Here is a 25,769-nt window from a genome sequence, read left to right as displayed (position 1 = left end):
GTACTTGAGCATTGGCTATAGCTAATATGCGAGTTTGTTTCATGAATGGATCAATGATTGCGCATGATGGGCTAGGGATAACTTATTTTAGCGTTGATATTTTGAAAGACATGGTTACTTGTTCATATGCTTGAGTATTTAAGTGTCGTGTCAAAACTAGACTATTGCTTTAAAACATATAAAAGTCCAAATGTCCATGCTATCAAGAAAGGAATATGAGATGACATGTTAGGCAGCATTCCACATTAAAAATTCTATTTTTATCATTTACCTACTCGAGGACGAGCTGGAATTAAGCTTGGGGATGCTGGTACATCTCCAACATATCTATAATTTTTGATTGTTCCATGATGTTATATTATCATTTTTGGATGTTTTATAATCATTTATATCATTTTTTGGTACTAACCTATTGACATAGTGCCAAGTGCCAGTTGCTGTTTTTGCATGTTTTTTACATCACAGGAAATCAATACCAAATGGAGTCCAAATGCAGCAAAACTTTTTGTGGATTTTTTTATGGACCAGAAGACATCCAATGGGCTGGAGAAGCGTCTGGGGGGGGGGGGGTGCTCCGAGGGGAGCACAACCCACAAGGCGCGCCTGGAGGCCCAGGCACGCCGTGGTGGGTTGTGCCCACCTCGGGTGCCCCCGGACCGCCTCTTTACTCTATAAATACCCCAATATTCCAGAAACCCTAGGGGAGTCGACAAAAATCAATTCCAGCTGCCGCAAGTTCCAAAAACACCAGATCCAATCTAGACACTATCACGGAGGGGTTCATCATGTCCATTGATGCCTCTCCGATGATGCGTGAGTAGTCTTTTGTAGACCTTCGGGTCCGTAGTTAGTAGCTAGATGGCTTCCTCTCTCTCGTTTGATTCTCAATACAATGGTTTCTTGGAGATCCATATGATTTAATTCTTTTGCGTGTGTTTGTTGGGATCCGATGAACTTTGATTTTATGATCAGATCTATCTCTTTTTATCCATGTAAGTTATTTGAGTCTTCTTTTGATCTCTTATATGCATGATTGATTATAGCCTCGTATTTCTTCTCTGATATTTGGGTTTTGTTTGGCCAACCTGATCTATTTATCTTGCAATGGGAAGAGGTGCTTTGTGATGGGTTCGATATTACGGTGCTTGATCCCAATGATAGAAGGGGAACCGACGCATATGTATAGTTGCTATTAAGGATAACAAGATGTGGTCTATTTCTACATAAATGGATCTTGTCTACATCATGTCATCGTTCTTATTGCATTACTCCATTTCCCCATGAACTTAATACACTAGATGCATGCCGGATAGCTGTCGATGTGTGGAGTAATAGTAGTAGATGCAGGCAGGAGTCGGTCTACTAATCTTGGATGTGATGCCTATATAATGATCACTGCCTGGATATCATCATGATTATTTGAAGTTCTATCAATTGCCCAACAGTAATTTGTTCACCCAGTGTTTGCTATTTTTCTCGAGAGAAGCCACTAGTGAAACCTACGGCCCCCGGGTCTCTTCTTTAATATATTTGCCTTTGTGATCTATTTTCCTTTGCTTTTATTTTCAGATCTATTAAACTAAAAACACAAAAATACCTTGCTGCAATTTATTTTATCGGATATCTATTTATCCCACCTATCATATTTTTATCACGTTCGTTTGCCACTTTCTGGCGCCGTTACCCGAAAGGGATTGACAACCCCTTTAACACGTCGGGTTGCGAGTATTTGTTATTTGTGTGCAGGTGCTGTTTACCTAGTGTTGCTTGGTTCTCCTACTGGTTCGATAACCTTGATCTCATCACTGAGGGAAATACCTACTGTCGCTATGCTACATCATCCCTTCCTCTTTGGGGAAGTACCGATGTAGTCCTAGCAGACATCAGTGGCGAGCAGTGGTGGTCTCCTGGTGGTGCCGGTGTCGGAGTTGCCCGCAACTAGGTGTGGGATCGTTGAAAGTCTGTCACTTTGGAGCGGATGATAGACTTCAGTGGCGGTTCTAGCTTGCTGGAGGAGTTGGGTGGCTGCGGTTCCTCGCCTAGGTTGTGGTGTTTGGTGGGCGGTGCTTATGCTTGCTGTGCGGTCTGTCGGCAGTCTTTGGCTATGCAGCTATGATACGTCCATTTTGCATCATGTTTTCTTGCTGTTATTTATAATGTATTTATCTATAATAATTCTTTTTGGAGTAATTCTAATGCCTTTTCTCTCATAATTTGCAAGGAACACACCAGGAGGGAGAATTCCGACAGCTGGAAATCTGGACCTGAAAAAGCTACGTAAGGCTACCTATTCTGCACAAGTCCAAATAAGCTGAAACTTCACGGGAATTTTTTATGGAATATTTAAGAAATACTAGAGCCAATAACCACCATAGGGGGGCCACCAGGTGGGCACAATCCACCTGGGCGCGCCAGGCCCCCCAGGCACGCCCTGGTGGGTTGTGACCTCCTCGGCCCACCTCTGGTGCCCATATTTTGGTATATAAGTCACTTTGACCTAGAAAACAATAAGAGGAGGACTTTCGAGACGAAGCGTCACCGCCTCGAGGCGGAACATGGGCAGGAGCTCTTTTGCCCTCTGGCGGAGCGATTCCACCGGGGGAACTTCCCTCCCGGAGGGGGGAATCATTGTCATCATCATCACCAACAACTATCCCATCTTGGGAAGGGAAATCTCCATCAAGATATTCAACAACACCATCTCCTCTCAAACCCTAGTTCATCTCTTGTGTTCAATCTTATTACCGTAACTATTGGTGCTTGTGGGTGACTAGTAGTGTTGATTACATCTTGTCGTTTATTACTATATGGTTTATTTGGTGGAAGATTACATGTTCATATCCATTATGCTATTTAATACTCCTTTGATCTTGAGCATGATTATTATTTGTGAGTAGTTACTTCCGTTCTTGAGGTCACGGGAGAAATCATGTTGCAAGTAATCATTTGAACTTGATATGTGTTCGATATTTTTATAGTATGTATGTTGTTATTCCCTTAGTGGTGTCATGTGAACATCGACTACATGACACTTCACCATATTTGGGCCTGAGGGAATGCATTGTGGAGTAGCAATTAGATGGTGGGTTGCGAGAGTGACAGAAGCTTAAACCCCAGTTTATGCGCTATTTCGTAAGGGACCGATTGGATCCAAAAGTTTAATGCTATGGTTAGACTTTATTCTTAATACTTTTCTCATAGTTGCGGATGCTTGCGGGAGGGTTAATCATAAGTAGGAGGTTTGTTCAAGTAAGAAAAACACCTAAGCACCGGTCTATCCGCATACCAAATTATCAAAGTAGCGAACACAAATCAAACCAACATGATGAAAGTGACTAGATGAAATTCCCGTGTACCCTCAAGAATGTTTTGCTTATTATAAGAGACCATTTTGGCCTGTTCTTTGCCTCAAAAGGATTGGGCTACCTTGCTGCATACTTGTTACTTTTATCGTTACTTGCCTTTTACAAATTACCTTGCTATCAAACTACTTGCTACTTACAATTTCAGCACTTGTAGACAATACCTTACTAAAAACTACTTGTCATTTCCTTTTGCTCCTCGTTGGGTTTGACACTCTTACTTATCGAAAAGAGCTACAATTGATCCCCTATACTTGTGGGTCATCAAGGCTATTTTCTGGCCCCGTTGCCGGGGAGTGAAGCTCCTTTGGTAAGGAAACATTTATATAGTGTGCTGAAATTTATTGTCACTTGTTACTATGGAAAACAATCCTATGAGGGGTTTGTTCGGGGTATCTTCACCTTGTTCAGAACCACAATTAGCGACCCCTCAAGCTACTGCACCTACTGAAAATATTGAATATGAAATTCCTTCGGGTATTATAGAATAACTGCTAGCTAATCCTTATGCAGGAGATGGAACCGAACATCCTGATATGCACTTGATATATGTAGAACAAATTTGTGGATTGTTCTAGCTTGCAGGTTTACCCAGGGATCAAGTTATGAAAAAGGTTTTCCCTTTATCTTTGAAATGAAAGGCATTAGCATGGTATAGGCTATGTGATGATATTGGATCGTGGAATTGGAATCGTTTGAAATTGGAGTTCCACCAAAAAATGTATCCTATGCATCTACTTCATCGTGATCGGAATTATATATATAATTTTTGGTCTCGTGAAGGATAAAGTATCGCTCTAGCTTGGGGGAGGCTTAAGTCAATGTTATATTCATGCCCCAATCATGAGCTCTCAAGAGAAATTATTATCCAGAATTTTTATGCTCGGCTTTCTCGTAATGATCAAACCATGCTTGATACTTGTTGTGCTGGTTCTTTTATGAAGAAGACTATTGAATTCCAGTGGGATCTTTTGGGAAGAATTAAACGCAACTCTGAAGATTGGGAACTCGACAAAGGTAAAGAGTCAGGTATTAAACTTGAGTATGATTGTGTTAAATCTTTTATGGATACCGATGCTTTTCAAAAGTTTAGCACTAAATATGGACTTGACTCTGAGATAGTAGCCTCCTTTTGTGAATCATTTGCTACTCATGTTGAACTCCCTAAAGAGAAGTGGTTTAAATACCACCCACCTAATAAAGAAGAAATTAAAGAACCAGTACCAGTTAAAGAAGAAACTATACTTTATAATGTTGAACTAGTTGTTCCTTCTGCTTATATTGAGAAACCACCTTTCCCTGTTAGGATAAAGGAACATGCTAAAGTTTCAACTGTGGTTAACAAAAGCTATATTAGAACACCTAAACCTGATGAACAAATTAAAGTAGAACCTAGCATTGCTATGGTTAAAGATCTCTTGGAAGAAGATATTGATGGGCATGTTATTTACTTCTGTGAAGAAGCTGCTAGAATTGCTAAACCTGATAGAAAAGATAAACACAGACCTGTTGTTGGCATGCCAGATCACTGTTATCATGGTTTATGTGACATGGGTGCTAGTGTGTGAGTGCTATTCCTTACACTTTATATGAAGAAATTATGAAAGATATATCATCTGCTGAGATAGAAGAAATAGATGTTACTATTAAACTTGCTAATAGAGACACTATATCACCAATTGGGATTATTAGAGATGTTGAGGTCTTGTGTGGGAAAATAAAATACCCTACTGATTTTCTTGTTCTTGGTTCCCCACAAGATGACTTATGTCCCATTATCTTTGGTAGACCTTTCTTGAACACAGTTAATGCTAAGATAGATTGTAAGAAACAAACTGTGGGTGTTAGCTTTGGTGATGAGTCTCATGATTTTAATTTTTCCAAGTTTTGTAGAAATCATCATGAAAAAGAATTGCCTAGTAAGGATGAATTAATTGGTCTTGCTTCTATTGCTGTACCACCTACTGATCCTTTAGAATAATATTTGCTAGACCATGATAATGATTTACATATGCATGAAAGAAATGAAATAGATAAAGTTTTCTTTGAACAACGTCCTTTGCTTAAACAGAATTTGCCTATTGAAACTCTTGGAGGTCCTCCTCCACCTAAAGGTGATCTTGTGTTTGAATTAAAACAATTACCAGACACTTTGAAATATGCTTATCTTGATGAAAATAAAATATATCATGTTATTATTAGTGCTAACCTTTCAGAACATGAAGAAGAAAGATTATTGAAAGTTCTAAGGAAGCACCGAGCTGCTACTGGATATACTCTCGATGATTTAAAGGGCATTAGTCCCACTCTATGTCGGCACAAAATTAATATGGAACCCGATGCTAAACCCGTTGTTGATCACCAACGTCGGTTAAATCCGAAGATGAAATAAGTGGTAAGAACGGAAATATTAAAACTTCTGGAAGCAGGTATAATATATCCCATAGCTGACAGTAGATGGGTAAGTCCTGTTCATTGTGTCCCTAAGAAAGGAGGTATATATAACTGTTGTTCCTAATGATAAGAATGAGCTTATTCCACAAAGAATTGTCACAGGCTATAGAATGGTAATTGATTTTAGAAAATTAAATAAAGCAACTAGAAAAGAACATTACCCTCTGCCTTTTATTGATCAAATGCTTGAAAGATTATCTAAGCACACACACTTTTGCTTCCTAGATGGATACTCTGGCTTTTCACAAATACATGTTTCTCAACCTGATCAAGAAAAGACTACTTTTACTTATCCTTTTGGAACCTATGCTTATAGACGTAGGCCTTTTGGTTTATGTAATGCACCTGCTACTTTTCAAAGATGTATGAATGCTATATTCTCTGATTTTTGTGAAAATATTGTTGAGGTTTTCATGGATGACTTTTCTGTTTATGGGAAGTCTTTTGATGATTGTTTAAGCAATCTTGAGCGAGTTTTGCAGAGATGTGAACAAACAAATCTTGTCTTGAATTGGGAGAAGTGCCACTTTATGGTTAATGAAGGCATTGTCTTGGGTCATAAAATTTCTGAAAGAGGTATTGAAGTGGACCAAGCTAAGGTTGATGCAATTGAGAAAATACCATGTCCTAAGGACATCAAAGGTATTCATAGTTTCCTAGGTCATGCTGGTTTCTATAGGAGATTTATCAAAGACTTTTCTAAAATTTCTAGGCCTCTTACTAATCTCTTGCAAAAGGATATCCCTTTTGTTTTTGATGATGATTGTCTTGAAGCCTTTGAAATACCCAAGAAAGCCTTAATTACCGCACCTATTGTTCAACCACTTGATTGGAATTTGCCTTTTGAAATTATGTGTGATGGTAGTGATTATGCTGTTGGTGCTGTTCTAGGACAAAGGGTTGATAAGAAATCGAATGTTATTCATTATGCTAGTAAAACTCTAGATAGTGCTCAAAGAAATTATGCTACTACTGAAAAAGAATTCTTAGCAGTTGTGTTTGCTTGTGATAAATTTAGACCTTATATTGTTGATTCCAAAGTAACTGTTCACACAGACCGTGCTGCTATTAAATATCTTATGGAAAAGAAAGATGCTAAACCTAGACTTATTCATTGGGTTCTCTTGTTACAAGAATTTGATTTACATATCATTGATAGAAAAGGAGCTGAGAACCCAGTAGCTGATAACTTGTCTAGGCTTGAAATTGTGCTTGATGACCCACTACCTATTGATGATAGTTTTCCTGATGAACAGTTAGCTGCAATAAATGTTGCTAATAGTTCTCCTTGGTATGCTGACTATGCTAATTACATTGTTGCTAAATATTTACCACCTAGCTTTACGTACCAACAAAAGAAAAATTCTTCTATGATTTATGACATTACTTTTGGGATGAACCACATCTTTATAAAGAAGGAGTTGATGGTATTATTAGGCGTTGTGTACCTGAGCATGAATATGGACAAATCCTACGGAAATGTCACTCTGAGGCTTATGGAGGGCATCATGCTAGAGATAGAACTGCTCACAAGGTATTGCAGTCTGGATTTTAGTGGCCTACTCTCTTCAAGGATGCCCGTAAGTATGTCTCATCTTGTGATGAATGTCAAAGAATAGGTAATATCGATAAGCGTCAAGAAATGCATATGAATTATTCACTTGCTGTTGAACCATTTGATGTTTGGGGATTTGATTACATGGGACCTTTTCCTTCCTCTAATGGGTATACACATATTTTGGTTGCTGTTTATTATGTTACTAAGTGGGTAGAAGCTATTCCAACCAGTAGTGCTGATCACAACACCTCTATTAAAATGCTTAAGGAAGTTATTGTCCCAAGGTTTGGAGTCCCTAGATATTTAATGATTGATGGTGGTTCACACTTTATTCATGGTGCTTTCCGTAAAATGCTTGCCAAGTATGATGTTAACCATAGAATTGCATCACCTTATCATCCTTAGTCTAGTGGTCAAGCTGAACTTAGAAATAGAGAAATAAAATTAGTTTTACAAAATACTGTTAATAGGTCCAGGAAGAATTGGTCTAAGAAATTACATGATGCACTTTGGGCTTATAGAACAACGTATAAAAATCCTATGGGTATGTCTCCTTATAAAATGGTTTATGGAAAAGCTTGTCATTTGCCTCTTGAGTTAGAACATAAAGCTTTTTGGGCAGTTAAATAACTCAATTATGATTTCAAACTTGCTAGTGAAAAGAGGTTATTTGATATTAGCTCATTAGATGAATGGACAACCCAAGAATATGAAAATGAAAAGTTATTGAAAGAAAAAGTTAAAAGATGGCATGACAAAAAGAATCCAAAAGCCTGAGTTTAAAGTCAGAGAATATGTTCTTCTGTACAACTGTCGTTTTAGATTTTTGCAGGGAAGCTCCTCTCGAAATGGGAAGGCCCATATGTCATCAAGGAGGTTTACCGGTCTGGTGCCATCAAAATAAATAATTCCGAAGGTACTAACCCGAAGGTTGTCAATGGGCAATGAATAAAGCATTATATCTCAGGTACGCCTATTAATGTTGAAAATAATATTATCCAAACCATGACATCGGAAGAACAAATAAAAGAGTCCTTCCGGAACACTCCAGAATCGTGAAAATAAGGAGGTACGTGATATGGTAAGTAAACGGACTCCAAAAAATCCTCAACAATATTTTTTACCAGTTTTGGAATATTTTAGAATTTTGGAAATAAAGAAACTCCCAGGAAGCGTCCCCTGGTGGGAACAAGACACCAGGGTGCGCCAGGCACGCCCAGGTGGGTTGTGCCTACCCGGGACACCTTCCGTACTCCATTTTTCTACCATATACTTGTTCTCCAAGATAAAAAATCTATATATACTTCCCGAACATGTTATTCACTGTATCACGGAGAAATCATCTGTTCTCTTTTTCCTTGCTGTTTTCTGTCATATCCCATGTACCATGGCCTCTTCAAGCTCCTCCAAGGACAAGTTCTTCAAGAACATCATCAACCCATATCTGCGGGAGGTGGTGCAGCACCCTCGGGTCATCCTGATGCATGAGGGGGTGCTTCACCTCCGCGATGTGCCATGTCCCAAGGGGACGGGAACCGTGGAGGCCAGGCTCAAAGCTGTGGAGCAAGACGTCTTCCGGTGCAAGGGGATAGTGGAGCATGGGCTCAATGCCAATCACCTCATGATCACGGACCTTTCCCGTGATCTCAAGGTGGATGGCAAGCCCATGAAGGACATCATCTTGACCCTCAACGAGAAAATCAACTTTCTCCAAAGCCAGATATATGATCTTCAAAACCAAGTCTTTGAATATGAGGCGAGGTTTAAAGGTATGAGTTTGGCTGCTAGCCACAGGACTCGTGAGACTCACTCCTCCTCTTATGATGGTGGACCACTGCCATGGAAATCCGGGGACAAGATCTCTTCTTCTTTACCACCATCATCTTCTTCACCACCAAAGGAGAACTGAGTATCGGGTATAAAACTCCCCTTGGCTTCCGCCAAGCTTGGGGGAGGTGCCCCGGTATCGTATCATCCCACTATCTTTTTGCTTTTACTTATCTTAGTTCGATCTTTTTCTTTTAGATGAAATAAAATTTTAGTTATATCCTTTCTTCCTTGAGAGTTTGCTTAGTGATATATCCTTGTAATCGTGTGCAAGTTATATAATAAAGTTAGTTTGAGTTTTTGCTTTCTTCACTTTCATGTAGCAAATAAAGAAAAGAAATAAAGAAAGAAATAAGAAAGAGAATAAATAGAGAAAATATTATATGCTGATCCTATGGTAGGTAATAGCACCGCATAAGGAAAAGTATAAGTAGAAAATTTTATTGTGATTGTGAGCCCTCATCAAAATATTATATGCCATATTTTAGTTATATGACAAACAAAAGATGATGAATTGTAGTTGCAAAGTTGACTGAGAACATATTTTGTTGGTTTCTAATAGAGTTTTTGCTTTATACTTCGATTGTGTGATGAACTATTACTTATTCTAGGAAGTATATGATGCAAGTTCTATGATAAAAGTCCGATGTTTAATTTTTTTGCTATTATAATAATCAACAAGTATATGATCTCAAAGCATGTGGACATGTTTTCCGATTTCGGTTTTCGCTTGAGGACAAACGAGGTCTAAGCTTGGGGGAGTTGATACGTCCATTTTGCATCATGTTTTCTTGCTGTTATTTATAATGTTTTTATCTATAATAATGCTTTTTGGAGTAATTCTAATGCCATTTCTCTCATAATTTGCAAGGAACACACCAAGAGGGAGAATTCCGACAGCTGGAAATCTAGACCTGAAAAAGCTATGTCAGGCTACCTATTCTGCACAACTCCAAATAAGCTGAAACTCCACGGGGAATATTTATGGAAAATTTAAGAAATATTGGAGCCAATAACCACCAGAGGGGGTCCACCAGGTGGGCACAACCCACCTGGGCGCGCCAGGCCCCCAGGCGCGCCCTAGTGGGTTGTGGCCTCCTCGGCCCACCTCCGGTGCCCATCTTTTGGTATATAAGTCATTTTGACCTAGAAAAAAAAAATAAGAGGAGGACTTTCGGGACGAAGCGCCCCCGCCTCGAGGCGGAACTTGGGCAGGAGCACTTTTGCCCTCTGGCGGAGCGATTCCACCGGGGGAACTTCCCTCCCGGAGGGGGGAATCATCGTCATCATCATCATCATCATCAACAACTCTCCCATCTTGGGGAGGGAAATCTCCATCAACATCTTCAACAACACCATTTCCTCTCAAACCCTAGTTCATCTCTTGTGTTCAATCTTGTTACCATAATTATAGATTGGTGCTTGTGGGTGACTAGTAGTGTTGATTACATCTTGTAGTTTATTACTATATGGTTTATTTGGTGGAAGATTACATGTTCGGATCCATTATGCTATTTAATACTCATCTGATCTTGAGCATGATTATTATTTGTGAGTAGTCACTTTCGTTCTTGAGGTGACGAGAGAAATCATGTTGCAAGTAATCATGTGAACTTGATATGTTTTCGATATTTTGATAGTATGTATGTTGTTATTCCCTTAGTGGTGTCATGTGAATGTCGAATACATGACACTTCACCATATTTGGGCCTAAGGGAATGCATTGTGGAGTAGCAATTAGATGGTGGGTTGCGAGAGTGACAGAAGCTTAAACCTCAGTTTATGCGCTATTTCGTAAGGGACCGATTGGATCCAAAAGTTTAATGCTATGGTTAGAATTTATTCTTAATACTTTTCTCGTAGTTGCAGATGCTTGCGGGAGGGTTAATCATAAGTAGGAGGTTTGTTCAAGTAAGAACAACACCTAAGCACCAGTCCACACACATACCAAATTATCAAAGTAGCAAACAAAAATCGAACCAACATGATGAAAGTGACTAGATGAAATTCTTGTGTACCCTCAAGAACGCTTTGCTTATTATAGGAGACCAGTTTGGCCTTTCCTTTGCCTCAAAAGGATTGGGCTACCTTGCTGCATACTTGTTACTTTTATCGTTACTTGCCCGTTACAAATTACCTTGCTATCAAACTACTCGCTACTTACAATTTCAGCAAGTGCAGACAATACCTTACTAAAAACTACTTGTCATTTCCTTCTCCTCCTTGTTGGGTTCGACACTCTTACTCATAGAAAAGAGCTACAATTGATCCCCTATACTTGTGGGTCGTCAAGCTACAATGGCGAGGCATTGCGGTGGCGATCATGCGTAGCGTCTTGGACGGTGCTGCCCAATTCCTTTGAGGTGTGGAGATGTGCGATGACCGGATGAAAATCTTGCACGGCTCTTGCCGGGCCGGCGGCGATGGCGCCCGTGGGTGTCATCCCCCTCCTAGAGGCGTCACCGAGGTGTTTCGACATTTCCCTCACTCATGTGGATTTGGTTGTTGTCTCCGGGTGAAAGCCTTGATTTAGTCGGGTCATCACGATGGCAACATACTCGATGTCGCTCCTCTGTTGGGAGCATCATGTTTGGAGACACAACTTCATTCCTCGTTGCTTTTCTCATGTGTTTTTCATGGTCCTATTCTGATACCGGCGACGCTATGCACGACCATGGCCGGTGCATCCAAGATGGTGTTTTCCTCAGGTCGGAGCAAGTCCTGCCATTTACCTGCCACCTCCTCTTCGGCATTCTGGGTGGATGGTGTGTCGACATGCGAAGTTATGTGGGAGCAGTTTTTCTTCGGAGTTGCTCGGTGTGGGTCGAGACGTGGTGTAGTTATCTGTAAGGGCAGGCGCTTGTGCTTTGTAGTGTTGTATCGCCGTTGGTGCCTGTGTGTGGTGTTTGTGCTACGCTTATTGTTCGCAATGAATGGTAGTCTTCTTGTACTTACAATTCTACCTTCTATAAAGCTATGGTATGCCTAGGCGTACTCCCCAAAAAAGAAGGGGTCGATGCTACATGTATTATAGTTATGAGCGTCACTTAATGTCCAACTAAGGGCATCTCCAAGGCGAATCCGCAAACCGCCTGTATCCGTTCGGATCGCGTTGTCCGGACCGTCGAAGGCATCCAACGCGGGTCTGTATCGGTTCGCGAGGTGGTCCAGATGTGCTTTCTCCCTTAAATTGGAGACACATGTGGGGAGGTTTGCGGGAGTCCGGACACCAGACACGTAGGACCCCGGCACCCCCGGCCCACCCAAAACCCTTCCCGGACCCTGCACCTTCATCGTCCCCATTTTCTCTTCTTCCTTCTTTCTCTCTTGGCTTCGCTGCCGCTCCACCACCCCGGCCGCCACCCCACACCCCTTCCGGAACTCTACATCTCCATCACCTCCAGCGCTCCAGCAGGGCTCCACCCTGCTTCTCCTCCATCGCCGTTCAACCCTTCGACTGCCCTGCCATGTACTGTGCGCTGGTATACTAACCATAGTCGGCAACTATTCGATGAATTGCCAGAGCATTTTTTTCTTGTTATTTCTAGCAATGGATTCCCATTTGGAGTAGATATACGAGCAGTATCTTGAGTTGTCTGACAGCTCGTCAGACAAGGATGAGTACTCCAATGAGGTGGTGATGATGCAGGTGGTCCTTAAGAACGAGGAGCATGCAGAGGAGCATGTTCTCAATTTCAAGGGCTCGATCAAGGGTCATCGAGTGCTCAACTGCAACAGGCACGCATCCATTTGACATTGATGGCTGACTACTTTGCCCCCGATGCACTCTTCACTGATCATTTTCGCTGATGTTTTTGGATGCGCAAGACTGTCTTCGATCATTTATAACATGGCGTTCGGTCCTATGGTGAATATTTCATCCTGAAGAAGGATGCCGTGGGAACGATTGGGTTCTCTGGTTATGAGAAGCACTACAAAAAAGACACATCCATGACATTTTGGGCCGAACGAAATTTTTTTCTGTCATACATATGACACTTCTATGACGATAATTGTGACAAAACCCGGTATCGTCATAGATGTGGTGGGCTCCTACTTCTATGACAAAAAATCATGACAGAAAATGGGCTTTTAGTCCTGGGCGGGCCGGAGACGCAGCTGCATGACATTCTTTGTGCCGTCCATGACGGAAAAACCGTGGTAGAAGCGAGGGGGGGGGGATTTCGGGGAGTTCTCGGTTACGGTGGGAGGTCGGGGGCCGAGCGATGCGCGTTTCTCTCGTACATGTACGCACGTGTGTGCGAGGCGTTGGCTCTAACTGAACCCGAGTGAGGCGTTGGGCTCTAACTGAACTCGAGTGATTGCACTGTAGGCTACATGTTACTGAACCCGAGTGATCGTTCGATGGATGTTAACTGAACCCGATCGAGCGATTCCTTCGCTACTGCTGCTAACTGAAGCCGATCGATGCTGCCTCTGGGATGAACAGTGAGCGTTGCGGGGGGGGGGGGGGGGTTGGATGAACAGTGAGCGGTGGCGTTGCCTCTGGATGAACAGGACCCCGTGGTGTGGTGGAGGGCTGGATGAACAGTAGACGGTGGAGGGGTGCCCGTGGAGGGGTGGTTGAACAGTAGCCGGTGGAGTAGCGCGCGGTGGAGGTTGGATGAACAGGAGCCCGTGGAGGCTGGAGGAGGTCGACGGTAGCCCGTGGAGGCTGGAGGAGGTCGACGGTGGAGATGAACAATATCCCATGGAGTCCCGTTTTGCGGTACGCCACACCCCTCCTGATGAACAGGACCCCTGTTTCGACCGTAGCGCTCCAACACAAGTCCGTTTCGTCTGTTTTGCGGTACGCCACACCCCTCCCGATTAACAAGACCCCCGTTTCGACCGTAGGAGGTCCGTTTCCTCCGTTTTGCGGTACGCCAGACCCCTCCTGATCAATAGGACCTCTGTTTCGACCGTAGGAGGTCCGTTTCCTCCGTTTTGTGGTACGCCAGACCCCTCCCGATGAATAGGATCCCATTTCGAACGTGGCCGGTCGAACACAAGGCCGTTTCCTCCGTTTTGCGATACGCCAGGCCTCGTTTCCATCGTCTGTTCCGTCCAAGCCCTCCCGATGAACACGACCACACATTCCGTTCCGACCCAGTCGGTTGGCTCCCACGCCTTCCGTTGCCTCCCGATGAACACGACGCATTCCGTTGCCTCCCCATGAACATGACGCATTCCGTTGCCTCCCCATGAACACGACGACGACGCTGTTTCTCCATTCTGACCCAGCCATGTACACGAGCCCTGGCCGTACGTATGCGCGAGTAGGCATTCGAGACCCCGCCCGTATGTACACTTACGTGGCCGTATTTTCTTTCTTGCGCCCTGGCTGCTGTACGTATGTGTACATGCTACGTGCGCGCCTCTACTACGACACGTATGCGCCTCTACTACGACACGTGCGCGCCTCTACATCCAACAGTATATATGTACGTACACGTTCGCGACCAGAATGACAACGCTACGTACGCTTCAACCAGGTGGGTCCCGACTGTCAGGCACTTCCTTGCCTGCGATGATGTAGCTGGTGGGTCCCAGCAATCAGGGGGGCGGATCGTTTTTTTTGCCCGAACAGACTTCCTTGCATGCAAAATTGTAGCTGGTGGGTCCCAGCAGTCAAGGGCAAACGTTTTTTTCACGAAATACAGTGGCCCGTCCGGTGGGTCCCAGCTGTCAGGTGTAGGAATCATTATTTTCCGCGTAATAAGGAGGCACTTCCTTGCTGCGGCCGTGTACCCAGCTGTCAGCATCTCCACGTATAGTCCACATCCGATGGAAGTCGTTTCTTGACCACGTTGACCACGCCACGCCGAGAGCACCAGGGCGGTGGACGACGGTGAGGCCTAGGAAGGGGACGACGGGGAGCCGGGGAAGACGCGTCAGTGCAAGCCAGCGCGGAGAGGAGTACGAGGGTTCACTGGTTCGGCTGCGGTGTGAGTCTGCCGTCACCGCAAGGCCTGGCCAGCGGTGGGAATAGTAGGGGGCGGTGAGGCCTCCACGGCAGCACAGCCGGCCACGTGAGGAAGGAGCATGCGACACGACCGACGCTGCTTTGGGCGGCTAGAGCAAGAAGACCAGAGGTTGAAGAAGCACTACGACCGTTGGATGGACATCGTACGGTCACTGGAGCTAGAATCGTTCATATTGACTAAAGTTGACAAAGGCCCCCGTCCCAGTCAACTTAGTAGGCCCACAAGTCAGCCTCCCACCATGGTGGGTCCCAGCTAGCAGGGGGAGTATTCATTTTTTTGTGCGTAATAAGGAGGCACTTTCGGTGGGTCCGAGCTGACAGCGGGGGGAACGTTTTTTTGCAAAATACGCTGGCCCGTCCGGTGGGTCCCAACAGTCAGGGGGGAAACGTTTTTTTCGCGAAATAAGGTGGCCCGTCCGGTGGGTCCCTGCTGTGAGGTGGAGGAATAATTATTTTGCGCGTAATAAGGAGGCACTTCCTTGCGGCCGCCTGGACCCAGCTGTCAGCCTCTCCACGTACAGTACTCTTCCGATAGAAGTCGGTCGTTGACCATGTTGACCACGCCGCGCCGAGAGCACCAGGGCGGTGGTCTGGACGACGGCGAGGCCTAGGAAGGGGACACACGGAGCCGGGGAAGACGCAGCAGTGGAAGCCCGCGCGGAGAGGAGTACGAGGGTTCACTGGTTCGGCTGCGGTGTGAGGCTGCCATCGCCGCAGAATAACAGGGGTGTGGGTGAGTAGAGGGATGGCCTGGCCAGCGATGGGAGTAGTACGGGGCGGTGAGGCCTCCGCGGCATCACAGCCGGCCACGGGAGGCAGGAGCACGCGATACGACCGACGCTGCTTTGGGCGGCTAGAGCAAGAAGACCAGAGGTTGAAGAAGCACTATGGCCGTTGGATGGACATCGTACGATCACTGCAGCTAGAATCGTTTATTGACTAAGTTGACAAAGCCCTTGGTACGGGTCAACTTAGTAGGCCCATAGCTCGGATTTGGCAGAGAACATATAGCCCATTTGCGATTTGTAAGAATGTACAGCCCATTTATTAATTCTAATGGAATTTACTACAGTCCATTTACAGTTTGTTAAAAGTACAACCCAACTTCTAGCTAGGACAACGATTAATAATTTCAAACAACCGCTCAAAATAGAATTCAAAAAAAAATTCCCACATTTTGATGGGATCCGAAATATTTTTATCCGAAATTTCTAGTCAGGTTAAATATAATTTCAAAATAAAGTTGTATTACGTTAAAATCCAACGAAATATTGCGCGCGCAACAAGTAATGAAATTAAAATTTTCAAATTCCAAAAATAATATATTTTTCAAACTAATTACGTGTTTGGTGCATAGTAACTGTCCAATTATTATAATTACATCCCATTTATTATTTCTTAAAGTCCATTTTCTTGCTAAGCCTAATGCATACCTCCTAGGAAAGTTTGCAGCCCAGCGGGGCGGAGAATAACAAGTTGAGCCAGATATTGTGTACAACTGTCGGCCCAGTTGCATTGCTGATGTTGAAAAAAGGCCTGTGTAGTACAGTACAACCTAACATGGTTACTCAGCCCACATTCAGCTACGCTGGAAAGGCCCAAACAAGGCTTCTGTACAACTTTTTGAAGTCACTGAGCTCAATTAATAACTTAAGAAAAAATTTAGATTACAGAGGAACCTAATTAAAAGCTGTCACGAGCAAATAAATAATTCAACGGGTCCCACTTGTGCGTGTGCGCGCGCGCGTGTGTGTGTGTGAGAGAGAGAGATAGAGAGAGACCCATCGGTCGATGCTCTTAAATACATCTTTCAGCCATATGCATTGCTGATGCTCAGTAAAAACTTATATAGTTGACACAATCATATAGAACATCATAGCACACTGAACTTGCATACAAAAATTTCACGTAGGCGGCACAATCAGGATGGAAGCAGTGGATTGCTACGGGAAGGGCTATGTTGAAACCAACGAAGTCGTACATAACGGTTCATTGTCTTTATCAATGACGGGGAAATATCTTGAATGTTGTGCAAAGAAAACAGACAGACAACACAATAAGTTCTGCTAGCACATTAAGTTGACGTACAGCCCTGTCTAAAAAAAGTTCAGGTATAAAATTAGAACAAGTCACAATCAAATGTACTGGCATATCAGTGCTTCACACCCATAGCTCGGATTTAACTAGTATCTGACAAGATTCAGTTGTTACCTGAAATTAGAGCACATCCAGGCAGCCAGTCCTGCCTCTTCTCCCAAAGAAGCAGTGGCCTCCGCCACGTGATGGAGTAGGCCCTGTGCCATCCATCGTTCCGAGCAACACGGGGAAAGTCTAACGTTGACTCCTGTAATGGACGTCGTCGACGGACCCTGGCACCAGCGGCGGCGACAGGACTTTGATTGATGGATTGACCACTTCTTTGACATGCACGAACACTCGATACAGGTACATCCCTAACGTGGTCCGCGGCGGCCTTGGTGGTGACGAATAGTACAACACCGGTTCCTGCACCGGTATCTCAACACCAATCACCTTCGGTATGGTGGACGGCTTCTTCATCCTTGCCATAAACGTCAGAGCCCAGCTGTCTGGAGGAACAAACATACTTACGAGCTCACCTCCAAGGTCGTTGATAAGCTCGTTCATGGACTCGCTATTCCAAGCACGTCGAGGCATGCCGCAGAAGGTAAGCTTTGTTAAAAACTCAAGCTCAGAGGGCACCGAGCCCCATCCTGGGTGCCACCGATCAAAGCTCACCAGTGCGCCATCGTAGAACAAACGCCGGGAAGATTTGAACACACGACTGCAGTCGAAAGTTGTCCGGAACCTGACGAAGAAATCAGCCGGTGGCAGACAGACTTCGACGAGCAAGTCACTTATTTGGATGCCGTGCGCAATGCCAAGAGGTTTGACAAGGTCGTCAGGCGAGACGGGAGGCCGGTCGCTGTTGATGGTCACCATCATCACTTTGCCGGCAAACTGGTCATCAAGTGCCGCCATGCCACTGTTGAGCGGCAGCACGCAGCGACAGAAGGCAAGACGGACCTCAGGATCTCTGGCTTGGAGATCCGCGTTGGCCGGCGACATGATAGTGCACTTGAGTACATGGAGTACAGGAGGGGGATTTGGGGGAACTGGAGTAGGAATTGAGATTCTAGAGGTGGGAGAGGGACGGGAGACTGGGGATGAAAAGGTAGCATGAATTTCGAGCACACGCCAATATGCTCTCGGCGCGCAAGCGCACGAAAACACCGATGGCGCCCACATGTCGGCCTAAGAGTCCTTATTCTTTCTTTTTTAGAGAGCCCAGCCTTTTTTTCAGGATCTTTTGAGAGCCCGGCCTAAGAGTCATAATTGACCTGTTTGGCATTGCGTTACTACTCAGCGCATATTCAACGACACCTCACTGGCCCAAACAAGTGTACATCATCGAAAAGACACCGAGCTCAAATTATATAACTTGAAAAAAGGAGATATACTCTGAACACTGGAGAATGGTGATGCCCTCATTTAGCCCACCAGTAGTTCGAGACAATAAATAGTTCAAAACAACGATATATACAACATTCAAACACTGACTAGTGACTACTACTGACATAAACAACAAGACATGATAGTTCATAAGAAGTCTTGCTACACCACCAAAACGCACCCATCTGCAGCGCTCAGACTCTCGTGATCCAGACGAGAATGACATTTTAAATAGAAGCAACTATTACATAGTAAGAGTGACATAGACGAGGATGACCAAATGACAAGGAATATGCATAACAAAAGAAGGAACTACCCATCCAGAACCAGCAGCAAAGACAACAAAGTCATTCGAAGAGATGATCCAACACCATCATAATTTGCAGCCCCGCTTCAGCGACCAGCGATCCGGAGACACCAGTACTCCACCCTTTCGATGCAACAGCCTAATTACCTATCAACCTGAAGGCTTGAACCACATCACTGCCTGTCGTAATTGAGACATCCAAGGATCAAAGTTAATTTGGATGCCTTTGTCATTCTCACCTTCTTTTGGCTGCAGGCTGTATCATTGACAATCAGGGGAGTTTGCTCCCGAACTCATAGGGCTCACCGTGTAGACACAGTTTTCCATAGCAAACAGAGCCTCTCTGCCATCAAGGTCCTTGCCAACGGTGATCTCCTGGTTAATCGGATAATTGAGTCCGAGAAACAGAGGGTGTGAACCAAGGTTGTTTACCTGCCTCCAACTAAAAAATCCTAAAGGCCCCAACAAGCTGGTATCCTGCTCATAGATGTAACAACCACTGTCCGGATACTCACGTATTACACAGTGCTTGTATACAGTGGGGTTTTGCAATATAACTTTTCCGGCTCATGTGTCCGAATGATCATCAGTCTTTTGTTGTCGTCTGATCGAGCGAGGAACCAGTTGTGCTTCCCTGTTTTTGGCAAAGGTGGTGTGATTACAAAGGGCAGTAACTGTAGGGACACTGCATCATATCAAAAAGGACAGGCATTGTTAATGTAAGATCAACATTGTTCAGAGTATGAGTAGGATAATGCAAGAAACATCATCGATATGTCCCTGTTGGAACTGGGAGGAAAATACAGGGAAATGTATACTGGGTTCAAAAATATAGAAGTGCCATGCATGGTTATACTCATGTTATCTCGTAATCGATTCTTCACAGGAAACTACCATGTCATGCATGTTATGTAATCATGTTCTGTCCTCACAAACAAATTCTTCAAGGTAACTAACAGACCATGCATTGTTATATATTCGTGTTCTGTGGGCAAAATTTTTGTGAGGATATTATTCTAGCCATTGATTGCTGAAGGGCGAATATAGGTATGTACACATGGTAAGCATTGCAGGATTTCACTACTTCCAAATATAGAGTTCTGCATATGCACATTTACTTCCCTAAGGTATGGTTAGATGAAACCAACAGTGTGGTGCATATTTCTACATCATGAAAATGAGGAAACTAACATGGCCATTGATACACACTCATATTTAGTAGTAGTATATAGATTACTATAAAATAAGGATAATATCCATATATTCCTAACCATTTGATTATTCAGGGTACACATTGGTTGTAATGACATGGTCACAATCGCATGAATTAACTCATTCCAAATATAGCTGATTTACGGCGTCTCTAATACATTGCCATAGTTCTACTCAAATTCTTCTCAAACAGGGATATGCCAATCATCACAAAAATTTCAAACAGTGTCATGGAGTCATCATTAACATGAGATGGAAACAACTTACACGCGCCGTCCCAGCAATACGTGGTGCCATCTGCTTTGTCGATCGCGTAGATGATGCCATTGTGTTCAATAGCATCACAGAAGTGTGTATCAGCTTTGACGATGATCCACTTCGAGCCGAGTTGTCTCCAGCTAAAGAAGGCACCGACTTAAAGATAGACGAGTCCACGGTCGAACAAGGCAATTAGCTTGAAGTCTGCATAATTCGCATGTCGTGTGGGCACTTGGCAGATTACAATCTTCTGCAAAACAAGGTCCGTCCAACTGACATAGTAATCTAGATGACTTGGACCGCGATGGTAATACTCTATATAATCCAACGGAGGAAGGATAATCTCATGGGAGGTCTGGAAGTTCACGAGCACCAACTTTTTACCGTCTTCTCTGAAGGCAGCCATCCAGTGGGAGTTCATGCCGACCCAGTACATACCTGCCAAGAAGTTTTGGGCGATGGTGACTGGATCAATGTCGAGGGAAATGATGTACGGCGACCCACTACATACCTGCAAAGAAGTTTCGGCTAATGGAGATCGGATTGAAGTCGAGGGGCATCATGCACGCCTCCGTATCATGGTGAGCCAATCTCGCAAGACCAGATAGCAGCAAGCAGGGTGTCTTGAAAAGCTTAGGCCTCGCTTCGACGATGGCCATGTGCATGTCCCTCGAGCATGCAGCTAGCCGCAGGGCGCTCAACATATCCATACACGAACAACAGAGGTTGAGGATGTCACTGGGGAGATTGCTCCAATCGCGGCTCATATGGATGCTGTGCGGTTCGCGTTCGGCCATGGTGGAGTTTGGAAGGGGGCTTGATTTATGGGGGAGAAGGATGTCGATGCTAGAGCGGCTAGCGAGGGAATAGTGGTACTGGGGGAGGTGAGTGAGGCGACGGTACACGGGGGCACAGTGAGATGGAGACGGAGACGGAGACGGAGAAGGTGATGGAGATGGAGTGGTGCTATGGGAGCGGAGAGGGAGACGAGGCGAGGGGCCAATGTGCTTTACATTGGCGGTGACAGACTGCACAGTGCACAGGGTGAGGCTGACTTTGGTAACCCGAACACGCCGCCTGGACTAGTGTCAGGCGCAGGGTGTTGTCACTTCACTGTGAGGACCGGATGAATAGTATTTTGACCATCAAGTGTACCACAGTTAGTAGTAGTAGTAGTAGTAGTAGTAGTAGTAGGAACATGAGTACTCCAGTATTGTATAGTGGAAATAGGTCTCCCGTGCTAGCATGCCTGTTCACTTCATCGTCCACGTATCATCCATATTGCGAGCAGAACCAAATTCTCGTGCATGCCCAATCAACGCCCTGCCGCGATGCATGCAGTGCTCGTTCTGGTGCATCAAGGACGGCATGCATATCGTTCCACACTTGAGAAGAGGAAAAATGGAAAGGTAGAACGCGGCGGCAGACGAAGAGAACGCTGGCTAACGAGGCTGGGAGGGGATCGAGCAGGAAGTTAATGCTCCATGCCTAAAGGTTTTGGGAAAACCTGATTTTCATAAGGTGACTTATACTCACCTAAACGGAGGGAGTATTCCTTAACCAAAGAATGTTGTGTCTCCCACTCACGCGCTCAAAAGAAAACTACGACACATTTTTTTATCTGTTTGCATGCATATGTCCCACCTATCAGGAAGGATGGGCTCGTACACGAACAGGTACGACTCATCAGTCTACCCTCATAGCCTTTTCTTTTAGTCTACCTAGCCATCTAATCAACTGCCTGCACGCCACTTCTCCCATTTACTTCTCCATCGGGAACCGATTCTCCTCGGCTTCTTCACCTCCCCTTCGTCTTCATTTGCATCCAAACCCCGTACATATGCAATCCAATCTCCACTCGCACCGAGCCTAACCTGTGAAACAGTGGGTAGGGGGAGAATTAGGAAATGGACACGGAAGTAGTCTTTAGAATACATTTACTACGTGATCAAACTCATCTTACCTGCTCATCGGAGGAAATCCGAGTGCCCCTCAACGTCGGCATCTCAAGGGGCGTCAACTTACAACTACGGCCACGTCGCGCTGGAGAGACCCCCAAGGAAACATCCTTGTGCGTTCCACGGAACATCAAGATGCATTTGTATGAGTAGTTTATCTTGTGAGAGAAAAGGATGAACGAGGGAAGGCCTCTAGAGATAGAGATGGACACTACTACTACTAATGTGCTGGCCCGTGTGTTGCAATGGATCCTAAGTAGTAGAATAATACTTGTTCACGTGCTTGAAATATAAACACTCTAGTTTTGATATACATGTGTCAGCAGACATGACAGCTTGTCCATGGAAGTTGAACCACGACGACCATCACATTTCTTGTTTCTACCACTGCCACACCCACACGCGATTCCCACAACGCCGCTCCAACCCACGGCACGACGTCCCCCGACATGGACATGGATCCTCTGACGTGGCTATCACTGCCTTGCCCTGCCTTTCCTTCGCTGACTGGTGGGACCCACGCTTATGGGTCCCACATGTCAGTGACTGAATGGTAGGATTGTTCGCATCAGGGGATCCTCATCCCCCCGACGTGCCCCTCATACCTCTCGGCCCCACCGCTCCTCTGCCTTTGTGTGCATGATATGCGGGCCAGCTGAACTGCGGCGACCATCAACTTTCTACCACAGACACACCCGATTGGACGCGGTTTGCCTGCTCCGCTGCTGTGCTCCGATCTGTACTCCCGCACCATCGAATTTTCATCCAGTGGTTGTGACACATTTCGTCCCAAGCATCAATCCTCAGCTGGAGTACTTATGTACTCCCTCCGGTCCTTTTTACTCTGCACATTGGATTTGCTGAAAGTCAAACTTTGCTAAGTTTGACCAAATTTATATTAGAAATTATTAGCATCTATAATATCTAATAAATATAATATGAAAATATATTCCAAGATGAATCTAATGATATTGGTGTTGTTATGTGAATGTCTATAATTTTTTATATAAAATTGGTCAAAGTTGGATGAGATTGACTTTGGACAAACCTAATATGTAGAGTAAAAAGAACCAGAGGGAGTACTACAGGTAGTACCCGCCGGTGTGGCCATCTACGCCTCGTAACGCCTCGACGCCCAGCTGTGGCACCCTCGCCACGGCCACGCCACCACCGTCCGGTTCATCTCGAACGAGTGAGTCGCGAACCACGCCACCACCATGAGAATGACATGTGGGCCAGCCGCATTTAAGGTCCGCATGTCATTGACTCGTAGGTCGGGCACTAAGCCACTGAAGTTTGGTCCCGTGGGCCCCGAGAGGGAAATGTAACTCCTGCGGAAGGCCTTGTGGTGCTCCCGCAGTACGAGCTCGTGCCAAAACTGGAATTTGTTTCTTACTACTACCAACTACTAGTACTAGTAAGGTACACGTGCATTGCACGCATGAGATTCTGGTGGTTTGTGCATTATGCTTCTACATGTGGAGCTTTCTGGATTCTAACATGTGGCAAAATCTGGTGGAATGTAAGGTTAGGAAAGTTTGATTAACTTAGGTGAGTGTTTGGTTCAAGCCACACCTTAGGCAAGCCACACTAAGGCCCCACATGACATACACACAAAAAATGTGGCAAGATTCCCTTAGGCTTGCCAACTTGTTTCTCTCGTTTTGAAGAACTAATAACTTTGCCTAAGCTTAGTTGTGGCAAAGTTAGGGTCTGTTTGATTCAAAGGATTTTCATAGGATCTTTGAAGGATTAGAATCCTTAGGAATTTTTCCTACGTTGGTCGTTTGATTCATAGGATTGAATCATGTAGAATATTTTCCTAAGGATTCATTTGTACTACGTTTCACAGGAATTCTAACATGCACTCCAACCACTTGAAAGAAATCCTTTGTTTTTCATGTGACACAATCAAACAAACTCAAATCCTATAGGGATCCAATGAACATGCAATTCCAATCCTACTTTTTTCCTATTCCTGTGTTTCTGCAATCCTATGAATCAAAGAGGCCCTTAGTCATGAATTAAGTTCAACCATGGAGTCTTCTAGATTATACATGTGGCAGAATCTGGTGGATGATATCCAACGGCCAGTAGTGCTCGGATTTGCCATCTTTGTACCGTCAGATTGGCTTCATCCAATCACCAACTTTCAATATTTTTCACACACTATTAGGGGGTATAGATATAGATGTGCCGGTCCGTTGCAATGGATCCAAAGTATATATATATCTATTTAGTGGAGTGCACTCTAAACACATTATCTATTTATTTTTCTCTAACCTTCCGTAGCCATGCAACCAAGTCAAATAAGCTTCATGGGTGCCCCCACATCATATTATTCATACTACATTGATTAAAAAAAAGATAAATCACCCAAAACAAGATCTTCCCGTTTTTTGTTCCTACGATGTTGTGCCGTGCATGTACCTACTAGTTGTATAGTGGTAGTACTAGTAATATAGTATTAGGAGTACAAACTTGGTACTAGTAGGAGTAGTACTAGTACGGAATGCTCCTACTCTATCAACGAGCCCCGTCTGACACCAAATTTCTTGGCTTCCGTGCTACAGCTAGATCTTCCCCTCATTTCTGTTTTCCAACCCGGCAGCGGGAGGGGTGTCGGTTTGCTCAACGGCGGTCCCACATGAAAGTGAAAATACTAGGCAACACGCCTTCCCTAAGCTATGTGTCGTCCCGGATGGGCCGTGTTGTACTCCCGATTCCCGGGCGTCTGGGGGTGCGACGCGAACGCGACAGGCCTTTTCCTTTTACCAGCAATGTGCCCGTGCGTTGCGACGGATCCAAAGTAGTAGAATAGTAGTATTTGTTCACAAACTTGAAAGAAATCACTATTGTTTTGATATACTCCTAATATATTACTCCCTCCATACCTAAAGATTTGTCTTTTTTGAGATTTCAAATGGACTATCACATATGGATTATATAGACATATTCTAGTGTTTCTAGCAAGATGCCCGCGCGTTGCACGAAGTTGATGGAAAAGGTAAGCACAACTTATAAATTGACGGATGGAGTACTAGTTACAGTGATGCATATAATTAAGCAAAGGGATCGCACATGTCGGTATTGACTGGAACGAGAATGCAACAGCACAATAAGAATTAAGGCCACGATGATGCAATCGCAGTGGTGGTTACAGAAGGCAAGAAGAAAGATGGATCCACGAACGTACGACCTCCTCCTCCTCAACTTAGTGCGCCGGGCCACCGACCGGCGGCTAAGGAGCGACGGCTTTTGTGGCAAGGTCGAGGTGCTTCTCAGCAAAGGCATCCAAGGCTTCCAACCAGTTGAGGAAGGCCAACGTCGTAGCGTCCTCACTGGCCTTGTAGATACCTATGTACACGATTTCCTC

This window comes from Triticum urartu, chromosome 4A (genome assembly GCF_056163025.1).
Source record: "Triticum urartu cultivar PI428250 chromosome 4A, HENAU_Tu73, whole genome shotgun sequence".
Lineage (NCBI taxonomy): Eukaryota > Viridiplantae > Streptophyta > Magnoliopsida > Poales > Poaceae > Triticum > Triticum urartu.
The sequence above is the reverse complement of the archived record's forward strand: the minus strand, read 5'-3'. Positions refer to the sequence as shown.